The sequence below is a fragment of the Acinonyx jubatus genome, chromosome D2, assembly GCF_027475565.1.
Source record: "Acinonyx jubatus isolate Ajub_Pintada_27869175 chromosome D2, VMU_Ajub_asm_v1.0, whole genome shotgun sequence".
In the NCBI taxonomy this organism is placed as follows: Eukaryota; Metazoa; Chordata; class Mammalia; order Carnivora; family Felidae; genus Acinonyx; species Acinonyx jubatus.
Window position 1 is genome coordinate 26895668 of NC_069393.1, and position 18017 is coordinate 26913684.

Below are 18017 nucleotides of genomic sequence, written 5' to 3' on the forward strand. Positions count from 1 at the left end.
TTAAAAACGCTTTGTGTTAACCAGCTGCAATTTTCCCCAGTTACACTAATAGTCTTCATTTTCTGTTTGGACACAAAGATGTAATTAGAGACCTTGTCAAGTACATATTGGTAAAATATACTATTGAGTTGGAATATGTAAAATAGAGAGAATGCATGTGGAGGGTCAAAGGGGATGGAATAAATACAAGTTCGGTCTCTGCAGGGTTATTAACAAATGCCTAGTCGCAGGAATAGAAAAGGTGGATTCAAAAGATGAAGGGATGGATAGATGTTGTGAGAGGGGTAAACACTGGGTAATTAGGGTTGGGTTTTCAAGCATGCAAGGGAGACTGGAATTGATGCAGGAAGCAGTAGCAACCATTGGATAACCTTACATCTGAGGTAGGAGGAGAGAAGAGGGAAACACCAAAGAGTCTCCACAAGGTAACTATTAGATAAATAAGAGAAGACTGACGTGGAGAGAAGCCATGGCAATAATGGAAGGAGGTAATGAATAGGCATTATTCGGAAGTAATGAATATCTAGATTAAAATATTGGTAATGATCATGTAGTGGACACTGTGACTTACAAATTCACTACTTATAGGAGATACAGATAAATTGAAAGAGAATTTTGAAGACAGTACAATGAGGAAATATATCAGGGCGGGGGGGGAACATTTGAGAACTATGACAGAATGAAACAAATTTAGTTCTGTTAACTCTCAAACTGTGAAGCCAAAACCAATAGCATCAGCATCAACCAAGAATTTGTTTAAAAAGCAAATTCACAGGCTCTACTCTAGGGCTAATGAATTTACCAGTAGTCATAATAAAGCAATAAAGGTTGGGGGGCGGGCCCTGATTTGTAGCATTTGGGGGTTTCTGATTTCTTTGGAATACATACTCCCACTAAGGCTAATTTTGAGCCACCAGTAACATGGAGTTGGTAAGAGATACACAAAATCAGCTCTCCAGACACTGTTGTAGGCCACTCAACCACATCCCTGTCCCAGGTCCATCTGTAGAATAAATCAAATCATCTGGAAGAATGTCAGAACACAAGTGGGCCACAATTACCAAAGCTTCTAATTGACTAGGTCTAGGGAAGGGCCTAAGTACTTTCTTTTATAGTGAGATCCCAGGTGGTAGATACTGATGGTCTGGGAACCACCCTTTGAGAATGACAGCTATAAGGGTCCTTTGGGCCACCTTATTCGGAAATTTAATTAACACACAGAAATTAATTACTTTGTTACTAACGTCCTATCAAATCAAATTTGGTCTATTACATTTGTTTGTGAGTGAAACTCAAAGAATAGTCCTCAGCCCTCACCTCACTTGAACTTCAAGAAGTAACTGACATAGGCTTAACGCCTCTTGAAAAACCTGTTCTCTCATTGCCCACACTTCCACAGTCTTATGGTTTTCTTCTTGCTCTTCTGGCTATTTTTTCTCAGTTGCTTTTTATGGGTTTCTCGTTGTCTGCCATTAGCTGAATGCTGGAGTGCCCCATGATTCTAGCTTCACTTCTTTCCTCTTCTAAAGGCTAAATTCTCCTTCTATATTATGTCTTCCCATCCACTGGTCTTAAACATCATCTATATGTTGACAGTTACCAATTCTCTTGTGGTAATCTCTCCTCTGAAATTCACCTTGGATAGCTCTTCTCCACCTGACATTTATACTTGGTTATCTCATACTTAATATTACTTAAATAGAACTCATTCCCTCACAATGAAGTCTCCCCAAATCTTTCCCAGTTCAGCAAATGGGACTACTGTTCACTCTGATGCTTAGACCCTAACTCCCAAAGTCCACCCCTGATTGTGCTCTTTTCTCAACTACTGCATCCAAGAAACCCTATCACCACTATTTCCAAAACATTTTCTCAATAGTATAGGTTTCACTATCCCCACAATCACCAACATAGGTTAAGCCATTATCATTGTTCCCTGGATAACTATAACAACCTCCTAATTCATGACTTCTTCCATTCTTCTTCCCCTATAATCCATTCACCATACATTAGCCACTAATCTATTAAATTCCTACAGCAGTACTAAGTTACCTACTTAGCATGGCCTTAGGTGATCTAGTCTCTGCCCTCTCGTCCCTCAACCCTACACTTCTTCACTCAAGACAGGTTGAATTCATTCCTATCTAGGGGCTTTTGTACCTGTTCCTTCTTCCTGGAAAGCTCTTCCTCTAGGATTTTTTGTATGGCTTGTTCCTTCTTGCTATAAAACTATCAACTCAAATGTCACCTCTGGGGGCACCTGAGTGGCTCAGTCAGTTAAGCATCTGACTCTTAATCATGGTTCAGGTCATGATCTCACAGTTTGTGGGTTTGAGCCCCACATCAGGCTTTGTGCTGATGGCATGGAGCCTGCTTGGGATTCTGTCTTTCCTTCTCTCTTCCCCTCCCCTGCTTGTAATTTCTCTCCTCTCTCTCTCTCAAAACAAAATAATAATAATAATAATAATAATAATAAAATAAACCTAAAAAAATCAAATGTCATCTCTGTATCAAGGTATTTTTTGCCCATGATCTCTTTCTATCTCATAATTTACCTTTCTTCAGTGTAGCATGCAATATGGTGGGTTGGAAAATCAGACTTCCCAGGCTTGAATCTTAGCATCCCAGCTTCTTCTCTGACTTCGCAAGTTACGTGATTTTTTTTTTTTGGACTTCAGTTTCCTCATCTTTAAAAATGTGTGAATAATAGTATCTGCCACTTAGGTTTATTGTGAGGATCAAATGAGTTAATATATAAAAAGTTTTTAGAAACAGCCTCACATATACAGGAGCTACACAAGTGTTAACTATTATTATCCAAAAGTATCTTATTTATAAATTTCTTTCCATATTTATTATCTCCTGTTCTCATACAGAATGGAAGCTCCAAGAGTGCAAGCACTTTGACTATTGCATTTGCTACAGTATCCTCAATGCCCAGAAAAGAAGCAGGGTACTCAACAAACATTTGTGGAATGAATGGGATGAATAGGTGAATCTTCTGTTAGGTCATATAACTCCCCCCCACCAGAGGCTCCTGGGTGGACCAGTTGGTTGAGCATCCAATTTCAACTCAGGTCATGATCTCATGGTTCATAAGTTCAAGCTCTGCATTGGGCTCTCTACTGTCAGCACAGAGCCTGCTTCAGATCCTCTATCTCCCTCTCTCTGTGCCCCTCCCCCACTCATGTTCTCTCTCGCTCTCTGTCTCTCTCTCCAAAATAAATAAACATTAAAAAAAAAACCAAGTAGCCAAGACCCACATACACTGTAACTTAAAAACTATGCCTCCCAAGAAGATCTTTCTAATAACTACTTGTTATGAAACCTCTTTTTTTTAGAAAGCCTATAAACTGCAACAAGTGATCTCACCTCAGTTATACTTTTATTTATAACAACTTTCAAATCTATGTCTCTGCATTTCATGATTTATAGTAAACATCTGGAAAAAATGAGAATCATAATAATTATTTATTGGCATTTGACAGTGTACTAACCACAGAAAAATAAGAGTTTCAATAGGAAGATGGCTGTCATCTCTTTATTAACTTCTCAGCAAAGGTTGGCTAGTAGACACTTTCCTCCCAGGTCATAGATGTGTTTGCTTAAGAAAACAACCATGAATTTTTCCTGTAATGCTGACAGGCAGTTTTGCACTCATAAGCTGTGATAAGTCCCTTCAATTTCTGACTCATTTCCTCTGGGCTGGCTCACATTACAATCTGCTTTCCTATCTGAGAGCCCCTACGCTCAGATTGGTATCAGACCTATCTGGAGACCAAAGCCTCTTTCCTTAAAATGGTTCACCTCACCATTGTATTATCCACAAAATATCTCTTTCTACACAATACTTCTTGGAAAATGAAATGATACTTTCGGCAGACTATGAAGGTTGTTGAGAAGGGGAAAAAAAGAAGTATCAATAGAAATCAAATATACCACTAAAAACTGGCTACATGTTCTTCCCTTCCCTTCCCTTCCCTTCCCTTCCCTCCCCTTCCCTTCCCTTCCTTCCCCTTCCCTTCCCTTCCTTTCCCTTCCCTCCCCTTCCCTTCCCTCCCCTCCCCTTCCCTTCCCTCCCCTTCCCTTCCCTTCCCTCCCCTTCCCTTCCCTTCCCTTCCCTTCCCTTCTCTGGCCTTCCCATCCCTTCCTTTCCCTTCCCCTCCCCTCTCCTCCCCTCCCCCTCCCTCCCCTTCCTCCTTTCCTCTTCCCTCCCCTTCCCTTCTCTTGCCTTCCCATCCCTTCCTTTCCCCTTCCCTTCCCTTCCCTTCCCTTCCCTTCCCTTCCCCTCCTCTCTCCTCCCCTCTCCTCCACTCTCTTCCCCTCTCCTCCCCTCTCCTCCCTTCTCCTCCCCTTCCCTCCCCTTCCCTCCCCTCCCCTTCCCTTCCCTCCCCCCAACCTTTTATGTTTGTTTGTTTCTTTGTTAGTGGGAAGGGGTGACCTCAGAGTGTTTTGGAAAATAAGTGTGAAGATCTTAAAGCAAGCATTTTCCAGTTTGTTTGCCATAGTTGCTTCCAGATTTATGCCTTGGATGTTTACATATTAAGGTAGCTTCTCTGGCTCCCACCTTCTACCAGCATCAATTAAATATCATCAACATCACCATCACAAATATTCAACAGCATTTATATGCGAGGGACAATAGGTGTCCATTTCTTTGGGTGCCTATGTCACCTAGGAATGAAGCTAAAGCCTTTGGGAAATATTTATTTTTTAATCACTCATTCACCAGATTAGAAAAATAATTTGAAATGATTCAACATAACAGGAATACATACAGAGTCAGTATGGATACATCAATAAGTAATAATAACAAAGTAGAAAGAAGAAGCAAATTTAACAAACACCAAGGCTCATAGAGTTACTAAGATTAAATCTTAAATTTACTCTGAATTCACCTAGAATAAATACCTAAAGATAAGTACATGACATCACATAATTTTATTATCTGATAAATGATCCAATGTTCTCAAAGAGTATGTTTTGTTTTGTTTTATGATGATAAATTCCTTAAAAAAATCAAGTATATTGCCATGGATACTATGCAGGCAATTTTAATACATAAGAATATTTTTTAAGGAAATAGGATACACAGCTTGAAACAATTCTATATTTTAAACAAACTGATCTTTCTAGCACCATCCACATATGGAATCAAAGGTCTACACTGCTATATTATCTTAAGTATACATTTCTATACCCATCTGCCTACACATAGAAATGATCCTTTTATTTTATTTTTTTAAGTTTATTAATTTATTTTGAGAGAGAAAGAGTGCAAGTGGGAGAGAAGAGCACAGGGAGAAGGAGAGAATCCCAAGCAGCCTCCATGCTCAGTGCTGAGCTTGACAGAGGGGTCAATCTCACGATCATGAGATCATGACCTGAGTGGAAATCAAGAGTTGGACACTTAACCAACTGAGCCACCCAGGCACTGCAATGATCCTTTTATTTTCAAGCAAAGGTTTGACTATTAAAACTTTGAAAATATTATACCAAATATATGTGATTAATACACTGATCCACCATTTTTTATCCATCCTATTAAATAGCAAAGATATCAGTTGAGTGATTTTCAGGGGCAAGAATTATAATCCAGTGTCTTCTCCCAGTTTCTGTGTGATTTGTAAAACTCATTCAACCTCTCTGGGGTCAAACCTTACTGAGTGTCATAGTTTAAAGAAATTGCAAAGCTTGTTTTAATAATAAAGTGATACATAAGTGTCCAATAATACTGCTATCTTTTGTGCAGGAGGCAAAGCCCAGAATTCTGAAATAGTTAAGTCCTAAGTATATGAGGGTCAAAAGCATTCTATAGACTCAATGTCAAAAAGAAAGGCTCCTGGGAGGTTTTCTTTATGACCTTTTTTATAACAAGGAGAAATAGGAAAAAAAAAAACAAACAAACAAACCAACCTATGTCCTTTGGAGAATTACACGAATATGAACAAATAAAACTGTGACTGTTGAACTAATTCCTCCAAAATCAAGAAGAATATTAGTATCCAAATTCTAAAGAATTTATTTTTTTGGTTTCTTAAACCTTGGGCAACTCACTTAACATCTCTGAATTTCTCCTCATATATAAAAATAGTCTAGTAATTCTCATGTTGCAAGACTGTTGCAAGACTTAAGTATAATGCTGGTAAAGTACCTGCCATATCACAGATGCATGAGAGAGGGCCAGCTCTTCCTCAATGGACTTTGTTACCAAATGCACACATGTACCTTGCACAGAATGTGCGTTCATGCTCAGATGATTTGCATATGTGCAGAAGTAGATTCAGGACTTGAATGTAGCTTTCAAACAGCAGGGATTGAAAAAAATAAGTTACGTTTATTTGCGAGGTATTTAACTTACATTATCTTCCACTAGGAAAAGAGTAGACTTTTGTCATGGCATTGGTACAAGGATTTTATTTCCAAAAGAGTAGGCCAAAACAAAGATTAAATTTACTTTTAAAACTATACACTATGCACTGTCATATTGATATGTTGATACTTACTACAAACAAAACATTTTGACTCTCATAAATTCTCCAGCCTAGTTCATTCTATCTCATGGAGCAATGATCTTACAGCTTCTGGATCCCAGCACAGTCCTGTTTCATTCCCCTGGATCTGGTTTCCTCTGCACACTGCCTTTTATACGGGCACATGTGATGATAATGGTACGTCTACTCAAATTCTTTCTAATTCTCCTCGTCCCATTCTCCCTATGTGACCCAAAAATGATACAGTATTTTACTTTGTTGAATACTGTCAGCAAAGGCAACTTTAGAACAGAAATTATAAAATTAAAACAAAATAATGATTGTTGGTCTCTCTATATTTGTTTACATTTATTTAAGTCTATTCCATTGCTCTTTTTCTTATGTTTATTTATTTTGAGAGCTGTCAGCACAGAGCCTGATGTGGAGCTCAAACTCACAAACAGTGAGATCATGACCTGAGCCAAAGTCAGATGCTTAAATGACTGAGCTACCCATGTGCACTGCCCTCTCCCGACCATTGCTCTTTTAAAATTGACTCCCCAGTCATTGCCCTACCAAGCTTATATTCCAAGAGACTGGGAGTCAACTGCCAGTACCAAGCTTCTGGTTCAGTGTGGATCTGGAATTGGAACGATCTCCCTTTGAAAAGAATGCAGAAATTCCCCCTTTGAAACTAAATTGGAATATAAGGGTCAGTGGAAGTGTCATTTACAACACATAAAATGAGAGCTCAGTGCTTTTAGTTACAGAACTCTGGTTGGAACCTTGATCATAGCACAAGAACAGGATAAATGATTGCTTAGATTTGTATAACGTGCTTTGGTCAGTGAGGTTGTTATGACAGGGTACAAAAGCTTTCAGGATATCTGGTTACAGGTATTTTTCATTTAATCCTCAAGGCAAAGTTCTTGAAAGAAACAGTCACAGATATTCTCCATTTGGTTAAATATCCTGGTACTGACAGATATTTCAATTTAGACTCACATTTAAAATGACATTTAAAAGTAGTGTGACCAACCAAATATTTTTCAGCACTAATATTACTTTCTGAATTGCATAGTGACATCTAAAGTTCTAAATCTCTCTTTTTTTAAAATCCATGTGTTTAAGATTCATGTATGTGCTAATCATCTGCAAATTCAGGATAGCCTATTTATTACTTGTCAAAAAATCTGCGATAAGTTCTATTAATATTTAGCTTCATGAGCCTGACCTAACTGAAAAAAAAAAAAAAAAGTATGTTAGAGAACTCTGCTAACTTGCTTAAAAACTTAAATAACAGCATAGATTCTGGAAATGAAAAGCAATATTGAAAAATGACTGGTAGTAAAAAATATGGTAAGATTCTGTGGTAAAAGTCTGTGAAGTGGGGGCCCCCCCAGTGTCTTTCTTTTCTACAACTAAGTTTCTTTTCAACTCACAGTCTAGGCCCCACTCTCTCCTCCTTCGCCAGGAAGCCACCAGAACCTCTTTTGTGAAGATCACCACTGACTTCCTAACTTCCGACTCCACTTGGTACTTGCCAGTTCTCATCCCCCTGGACCTCTCTGGAGCATGTGGCATTGCTGACCACCAGGCTGACAGGTTCCATTTGCTAGGCTTCCACCAACCCACACATTCCTGACTTTCTTCTTACTTTGATGATTGTTCTCTCTTAGGTTCCTCCTCTTCTCTCCTAGATGTATTTTCTTAAGGTTCTGCCTTTGACCCTTTAATTTTCTCTTGCCCTTTAGCAAACTTGTCCTACATGAAACAGTTCCAACCATCACATCTATATGAATGGCCGCCATATCTCACTATTATATCTCAAGTTTTGAACGTGTTTGCTATAATCTAAACTTTATGTTGAGAGTAACTCAAATATATTTAAAGCATTGCCTTAATATTTCAATAGTGCTTTAAATATATTAATTCTGTCCTCAGGTGACTCCTCTTTCATTGTATTTCCAATTTCTTCTAATAGAACCACCATCTTTCCAGGTGCCAGACTAAACCTCCAAATTTGTCCTCTGTTGCCTCCATCATTACTGTAAGCTAATGTGCTTTCACTTTCTTGTCAATTTATTTAGTCTATTTACAATTTGTCCCATCTTATAAATTTTTATTCCTATGTCCCTTATTCAAGTTATGACTTTTGTATATAATATTTTATAATTTCTTAACTGGTCCTGCCTATCACAATTTCCATTCCGTTGACACACACAGTCCAGGTTAGTTCCATGGAAGCAGGAATGTGATAATGTCATTCTTCTGCTCAAAACCTATCATGACTTGCCATCCTCTACCAAGTTCCAAATCTAAATTCTTTGGCTTGGCAGGAAGGGCCAAGTCCTGTCAAATGTGTATCCAGTCTCTTTCTTTTCCACAGCCATGGCCTCCCACTGGTTTGCAAATGGGGCAGGATCTCCTAGGAGGAATTTGGAAATGTGTGGAGGCATTTTTGGTTATCACAGAGACTGAGCTGGGAGGTGGTGGTTGTGTATTTAATGCCTTACATTCTGAATTTTGTGGCATGTAGATCCCCACCTTTGTGTCTCACACAACAAAGAATTATTCCACCTCAAATGCCAGGAGCTTTCCTGCTAGGAGATGATGCAGCTTACACAGATTCAGTTACTCACTTTTAAATTTTCTTGCTTTTCCATCTCCTTTGTCCTTTTCATATTTTCCCAAATGTCCAAATCATGTTTATCGTTTAAGGCTTATAGACTACGTCACTCTTCTGAGAGCCCTCCCTGAATCCCTTAACTGACATGAATCTCTAACTCCCATGACATTTTAACCTATTCCTCTCTAACACTACTTCATTTTTACCTACATAGTACATTTTCCCTTCTCATTGGAAACAGTGTAGGCAAAGCTCCACCTTTGTTTGCCTCTATAAATAGAACAACGCCCAGGCTGGCACAGGGCATTTATGCTAATATGCTTACTATTACAGCACACACCATGAGTGTAAATAAGGGTTCCAGCATAGTCTCTGGATTAATTTGGAAATTCTTGCCTCTGCCTACATATTACCTCATACTTAGTCCTGGCTACTTGCATTTAAGTCATTATCTAATTTCAAACTCACTTCCCCACTTGAATTTAATGTTTCTGACTTCTTTTCCACAATTTCTGTCTCTTTTTCTAGGACACGATGCCTCAGATTTTCTTAGATAAAGCCCTTTCTTGATGAACCCAGACCTTATTCCTCAGAATTGCTCTAGTGAGTACTCCATAAATCCCCACTTCTTGCCCCTGGGTCACCCTAGCTTAATGGGTTATCCAGGTAGATGATCAGCAAATATTTGTTGAGTGAAGAGATCCTTGGAGTGAGTGAAAGGGAGTAGCTGACTGCATAATTGGGACAGGATACAGAACAATGATAGTACAATAACAGAGCTTAACTTCCAGCTTGGAAACAACTGTGTTCATAGCTGCACTCAATCACAATGTCCCACATAAATATCATGGCACCACCAGGAAGAGACTGACCCTAGGCTTCCCGTCTGAAATCACCCAAGACAGTCTTGAGAATCAACCATTCAATCACAATCAGCTTCTTAAAAAAAAAAAAAAAAAAAGATCATTTCCTGTTAGCTTTTTTATGGTCTTAGATGACTCTTGGTTTCCAAAATCTTAGAGTATTTTTGCCATTCTCTTAAGAGAAAAATAAATTAGTAATAATTGTAAAAAGCCTGTCTGTCACAACACTGATAGTACACTCTGGGATTCTTAAAGAATATGATTATTTCAAATTGATATTTGAGTCTTCTATTGTTTAGTTGCAAACAAAACATCCATCATCATCATCTATAGAAAATGAAAGAAAACATATCTGCTTCCCCAGAGCATGATTCTGAGAAAATTAAGTGCTTTCAATTCATAGATATGACAGCTTCTTGATCACAAAAACAAACAAAACCCCCATACACATAAAGATATGTTTTTCCATTTGAAAGACATACCCCCAGGGCGCCTGGGTAGCTCAGTCCATTAAGCATCTGACTCTTGATTTTGGCTCAGGTCATGATCTCACGATTGGGTTCAGATCTTGCCTGCACTGGGCTGCACGCTGACAGCACAGAGCCTGCTTGGGATTCTCTCTCTCACTCTCTCTCTCTGCCTCTCCCAATTACGTGCATTCAGGCATGCAAGCTCTCTCTCTCTTTCTCAAAGAGACATGAAACTTCAGTTGACACACACAGTTTAAAAAAGAGAGAGAGAGATAGTCCCATAGCCTTACTGGTGTATACTAAATATAGTAACACATCATAACGTAATCAGAACAAGCTGCTGTTACAACAAAATAATCTTGTCCATGCAGAGGGAGATATTGTCAGTCACTTCACAAGATGTGTACTTCAAGGAGACAGTGTCATATGGGGACATTTTATCACTTTGGTTAGAAACTGGGAATTTTTATACCTCCCAGAGAACAAAAAGGATGAGGAATCATGCTGGCTTTTGGTATCTATTTCCCAATGTCTATAACACAAAATAAGTTTGTGCAGATGTAATCATTCACTTCACAAATACGTACCAAGCACCTACTACCTGTCAGGCATTATTTTTAGGATACCTCAGTGGACCTGAAATTCTTACCCTCTCATAGAGGTTATACTTTTCCATGTTTAAATATGAATGCAGGTGATATCCAGAGCACAATCTCCCCCAGGTATTTTGTTTGTTTTATACTTGACAAGTTTCTATGTCTAGGGCAAACTTGACTTTAACATACTCAATATACAAACCTTTTAGAAAGTAATTATAGATTTATAATAAGTAACTTATGAAAATGTATCCCCAAGTACATCACTGAAAATATACTTGATATCTTTGCAAGTTGTTTTAGCTCTGTCAGGTCATCATATAACATAGCATTTGATGAGAGGCATAAACAGAAGATATAACAAAGCTGTATTAGATATTGATTCATATATGACAGTGATTAGAAACTTAACTTGATTTTTTTAAATCTAATCACTTGTGAGAGTCTGCCTACTTAAACATAAGTGTATTCACCACAGGGAAAATATCCTAGGTTTTTACCATATTTTTATTAATTAAAGAATCTTCTTTAGAAAAATAACACTCAAAACAACCAGTACTTCTACCACCCCAATATGAAATTCTATTTCTAACGTCTTTGACAAGGTGCAGCCTTTCTTGGCTTTTGACTAAATATGTCTGGTGATTAGGTAATAGTTCACTACACTTAAAACAACTCATTCTTCTTTTGCTTAGCCCCTAAATTGCAGGGCCTGAATCCAACACGGAATTTTAGATCTGGACAGCCCCAGAGCAGCTACTCTGGAAATTTCCCCTATTTCACAAGCTAAGTATCATAATCATTTTAAAGATGTAAGATGGCACCCATGTCATGCTACTGATATATAGTTGAGTCACCTAAATTAGTATTTTAATTTTCTGGATTCTTCAGGCTACAAATGTTTTTGAAAGAAGTAGTGGGGAAAGGAACGTAATCCACATGGGATTGGGAAAGTTTTATTTTTCCAAGTGAAGAATAACCATATAACAAGCTTTCATTATTAGTTTATAAATAAAATGCTTTTGATGAATATCAAACAAGTAGAAAGTATATCAATTTCTCATAAAAATTTGAATGAATTTTACTTTATGAAAAAAGCTAACTATTACTGACCCTAATTTCAGTATAGACCATGAAAACGCTTTTTTGGACCAGTGTTTGAACTCATTGAACTAGATACAAATGTCCCCCTCTCATTCCTGATGTGCCAGTGCTTTTGATATAACTGATGTTTTTCCTATCCACCTTGTGCACGTATTTAACCTAAGGTCCTGACTTTATATTTACCCTTACTAAATTTTAGTTTATGAGGTTTCAAACATTAGTCCAAATTACAAACATATTTTAGAACCTTGAATTCTATCTTTCTCATTTCTGTGCCATATGCAAATACAAAATACTTACTTTTAAAATATCCCTCCAAGTCACTTGTTGAAATAGAGTAACTATTAAGCCATATGGACTAGCTTTACCCTTCCAACAGGTTGAGTTCAAACAGCTATACTATTTTAGAAATGCTATCATTCAGATCACATTTCTCTGCTTTATATAAAAGATCCATTAGAAGATCTCAGGATTGGGCATTAAAAAGCTTCTAAGTGAACTTCTTACCCAAGGCTTATACTCCCTTTATCACAGCTTAGTCAAATGGTCACTCTCCGTGTATTTGAATGCCTGTGTCATTGAGAAACTCCAAATTCCTCCTTCTAAACAAAGTCCAATTCCTTTCAAGATAGCACTGTTAGAGAGCATCTCTCATTTTGTGATGAGGGGAAATTTTTATTCTTGTAGCTCCTACTCAATAAGCTGTAGTTCTGCCCCTCAGGAATCTTCAGAACAAGTCTTTCACATCATAGGTCTTTAGAGATCTGATGGCAGTGACCATGTTTTTTGAAGTCTTCTTACCTTTACCTTGGTATAATCCCTGTTGTTTTTATGAGTTTTTCATATGACATAGTTTCAAGTCATGTCACTATTCAGATCTTCTGCTAAATATGCAATGGGCAAAGCATTATCGTTGCAGCCCTTCAGGCACAGTGAGAGCCAGGATGAGCCAACTCACTGAAACCTGCATGAACTCAATCATTTTTAACAAACAGGAATTAATGTTACCCCATCAGCAGCTCCTGACCCTGTGTTTCTCAGCCTCACTCCTGGATCAATCTAGCAAAAATTTTAATTGGTTGGGTTTTATTTGGAAATTGAGAAAATACCTATTTCTGCTTAACTTAAGAGTTGTAAAAGAAATGAAATGGACTGTAAAACTGTCCTCTTTGTGCTCTGTCCCTGTCTCACTTCCTGGAAATAACTACTATTAAAATTCTTCTGAAACTTTTTTGAAAAATTTTCTATGACTGCACAAACATATGGCTCAAACTATCTCCTCCCCCCCCCCACATAAATGGGATAATATACATACTCATTTAAAATTTGCCTTTTCCACTTATCTTGGGTATCTTCCATACCAAAACATACTTTGAGCCGACTTACTACTTTACACAGCTTTAACATTCTCTGCTAACAGACATTAGGATGGTTCCAGCTTTTGCCACTGTAAGTCAAGCTGCATAAAAACCTTACTCATAGACTTTTATGCATGTGCACATATACAGCTGTACCATAAATTTCTGGAAGTCGAATTAGTGGACCTAAATGCATGTGCATGTTTTATTTCAATAGATTTGCAAAAGTAGAACTTACACATATGGGTACTCACACACACACACACACACACACACACTCACAATTGGGGTACACTCCAGAACTACTGATTCTAAATTTCAAGATGTACTGTATTAAAATACATACAGTTTAAAAAATAATTTTGAAGTACAGAGAAGGTTGAGAATATGTTTTAGAACTAATTCTTTTTTTAAATTTTTTTAACGTGTATTTATTTTTCAGAGAGAGAGAGCACACAAGCACAAGTCAGGGAGGCGCAGAGAGAGGGAGGTAAAGGATCTGAAGCAGGGTCTGCACTGTGAGCACAGAACTGGATGTGGGCTCGAACTCGCTAACTGTGAGATCATGGCCTGAGCCAAAAACAAGAGTAGGCTGCTTAACCGACTGAGCCACCCAGGCACCCTAGTTTTAGAACTTATTCTTTGATGAAAAGATGTTAAATCATAGTAGTTTTTTTTTTTTCTGACAGCTGTATCACACTGTTGATTCACATTAAGATTAATATCAACTAAAATCTCTAAGCCTTTTGGAGGGTACATTTCTGCTAAGCTATAACTCTTCCATTCTCTATTTTACAATTTGTTTTATAGTGTTCCATATATATGGTTTAATATTTATATCTATTACATTTCATCTGGATACCGAAATTTAGTCCAATTCTGGAAATCCAAATTCTTTGTTACTAGATTCATGCAGCTAATATATGCCCTTTATTCTTATTTTTAACTGAAAATTTTAAGAATTTAAAATTTTAATAAATTTTAAGATATATATTAATTTATAGTCTTATCCAAATCATTAGGAAAGCACTGAAATGAAATAAATCAAGAGCAGATCACTGAAGCCCACCAGTACAGATCCCACTGTTGGTTAGCAACTATAGATTAATCGCCCATTTTAAGGATTATTTTTTTCGTAACTATAACTCTAGTTATACTGTAATTTTTTTTTCATATTGCCAAAAGAAGACACATCTTGTTAGGAAAAGTATAAAAGGTGTTGCCAAAAGCCTTGCTGCCCTCTGTAAATATAGAATTATTATTCTATATTTATATGCTGCATATATATGTTGCATTTCTGCTAAGTACAGGGAATATACATAGTGAATAAGGAAGACTAAATCATTGCCTTCGTGAACTTTATGTTTGAGTGTCGAAAGTGTACAATAAAAGTAACAAAATAATATAAAATATAATCTCAGGTTGTGATAGAGACTCTAAAAGAAATAAATATGGTGATATAATGGGGTATGGCTGGAGAAGCCATTTAGGGAGATTGATCTCTGAGAAGATGGTATTTCAGTGAGTCCTTGCAAACTGAACGTAACAGAAGCTGGCCTCAAGAGAAAAACTGCCCTGAGAAATTAACAAATGCAAGCTCCCTCTGATGGGAAGGAACTTACCGTGTTCTAGAAACAGAAAGGCCAATATGCAGTGATCTAATGAGTGAAAAGGAAAACAGTACAGCATGGGGCTGCAAGTTAGGCAGTAGGAAGTTTATAAAAGTCTGAAGAAGTCATAAAAAATGTTTGCATTTTACTGTAAAAGCTAAAGAAAGCAATTGCTATGATAAACATCTTTAAAATTTATTTTGGTTTTTAGATAGAAACTAGGTTAAAGAGATATAAGTATGGAATCCATATGAGATGGTATTTCTGTGGTCCAAGACAGAGGTGATAGTGGGATAGGATGAGATGCTGACAGACAAGATGGAGAAAAGTATATAGATTCAAGATAAATATTTTTGGTGAAGTTGCTAGGACTAGTTAATGGATTCAATGGGAAAAACAGCCCTCAGGTATCATTAAGATGTAAACTTCACAAAGACAAGGATTTTTATCTGTTTGTTTTCTTCATGATTTACCTTACAGATACATAAAGAATACCTACTACGTAGTACATGTTCAATAAGTATTTATTGAATGAAGAAAAAAAAAACTTCCAGATTTTTCCCCAGAACAGCTAGGTGAATAACCATGCCATTAACTAAAATAAGGAAGATTAAAAAAGTAGCAGAATGAGATGGGAATGGAACAATCAGGAGATCCATTTGGGCTATTTTAAGTGTCTTCTAGATATCAGAGTGGAAATGTCAAGGCTATCCTAAATCTGAGTGTGGTCTTTAGGGGAGAGATCTGGCCCAGAGAAAAAAGTTTGGAAGCCATCAGCATGTAGCCATGGGATTTATTGTAATAAATGATAAAGAGCTTAAGAGCCCTGAAGGACAATAAAAAAAAAAAGATTGATTATGGAGATACATAAAACATTTAAATAAACATTTATCAATAAAACATTTATTAATGGAAAAATCCAATATCTCGAAAAGTCATTATTCCTAAAACAATCTAAAATTCAAGACATTTTAACAATTTCAATAAAAATTCTAACATACTTCCATGGAACTTGACAAGTTGATCCTGAAAGCTATATGAACAAGTAAAAAAGAAGAAGAGCAATAATTAAAAACAAAACAAAACACCACCAAATACAACAAGAAAAATGAGGTGAGCCAATCTGTCTAGAGATATCAGATTTAGTATAAAAACAAAATTAAGACATTGCAATACTGTTGCAGAGATAAAGAAATAGACCAGTGGAAAATAATAGAGAGTCCAGAAGCTTGTATGCTCTGAAATGTATTTCAATTTACCTATCAATCTATATTTACATATGGAATAGTAGTAAGTAAATTGTACACATTTGATATATATTTATTACACCTGTATAATGCATCATATAAAACATGCGTATGTATGCACATATTATAAATATGTATAGTATATACCTATGTGTATACAAATATATAAAACAATAGAAATGTTTTTAAAAGTGTGTGTGTGAGAGAGAGAGACAGAGAGAAAGAGACAATGATAACATTTCACATTAAACTGGGAAAGGGTCAACTATTCAATACATGATAATGGCCCAATGGTTAGCACTGTAAAAAAAAAAAAAATCCCTACCTCAGATTATACATGAAAATAAATTTTAGATGAAGTAAAGATGTAAATGTTAAATAATGATACTTCAACCTTTTTTAAAGAAAATGCGAACCAATGATACAAACCAATGAAACATGATACAGGGTAGGTGTTCAATATGTATCTATTGAAGGAATGAAAAGATGGATCACTAAAGTTCTTGAAATTTTCTATGATTAAAATAGTACTTTAAAAGTTAAAGGAAAAGCTGTAGTCAACAGAGGATATTTTTAACAAACCTAAGCAATGCCACAAAAAAGAAAAAGACATCCCAACTAAAAATTAACAAAAGATTTAGGCTATTCATAGAATTAGAAAGCCAAATGGTTAACAAACATGTGAAAAGATGCTTTATTTAGTAATCGGAAAATTATAAATTGAAACCAATAAGATATAGTTAATACTCTTCAGATTCAAAAGACATTTTAATTTTTTTAAGTTTATGCATTTTGAGAGAGAAAGAGAGAGTATGAACAGGGGAGGGGCAGTGAGAGAGGGAGACGGAAGATCCGAAGCGGGCTCTGCACTGTCAGCTCAGAGCCCAACGTGGGGTTCGAACTCACAAACTGTGAAATCATGACCTGGGCGCAAATCAAGAGTTGGACACTTAACCGACCGAGTCACCCAGGCACCCCAAGACAATTTAAAAAGTGACGGCGTCAAGTATAATCCACAATGTGAACTCTCCTAGACTGCTAAGGGGGGTAGAAATGATTCAACCACTTTAGGGACCCCGCTACACACTTCTGGTTCCTCGTGAGAGCTCATAGAAAACTGACATCAGTGGCGAGATCTCCGTTGCAAGTCCTCTGGACACCACTTCTCCAGACAGTTTTTATTTGTTACTCAACGTTAAACCTGAAGGAAGAGTCTCCCTTACTTTTGCTCAATATTCTTAGAGATGAAATTGTCAACAAGGCAAATCAAGAATTTAACACATACTCTACTTTTAGAAAAATGAGCATCTCATCAGATACCCAGTCTCTAATCATTGTTATAGTTCACATCCTTACAACATTTGTGATCTCTATTCAGAAGTAATTATCTGTATTATCTCTTGATTATTCTAAGACAGGGTGTTTAAGATTGCCTTTCGATGTATCCTGATTCATGGTTCAAAACACTAGTCCTAGAAATACTTCCATAATAATGCATTGCTTTGAAGGTAAACAAACAAACAAACAAACAAACAAAAACTTCTGAATTGCAGACACAAAAACATTTCTTGGCTTTTTTCAAACTCATGTCTTCTTTGGATGAAAGATAAAAAGAAGTTATTCCTTTTTAAAAAAAAAAAGTTAAACATTTTTCAACATTTATTTAT

General features: G+C 36.7%; 1 protein-coding gene across 7 annotated transcripts in view; it reads right to left on the bottom strand.

Moving 5' to 3' along the window:
- CTNNA3 (catenin alpha 3) overlaps positions 1–18017 on the bottom strand; it is a 1731503-nt gene that overhangs the window by 630992 nt on the left and 1082494 nt on the right. The gene's annotated exons all lie outside the window — the stretch shown is intronic.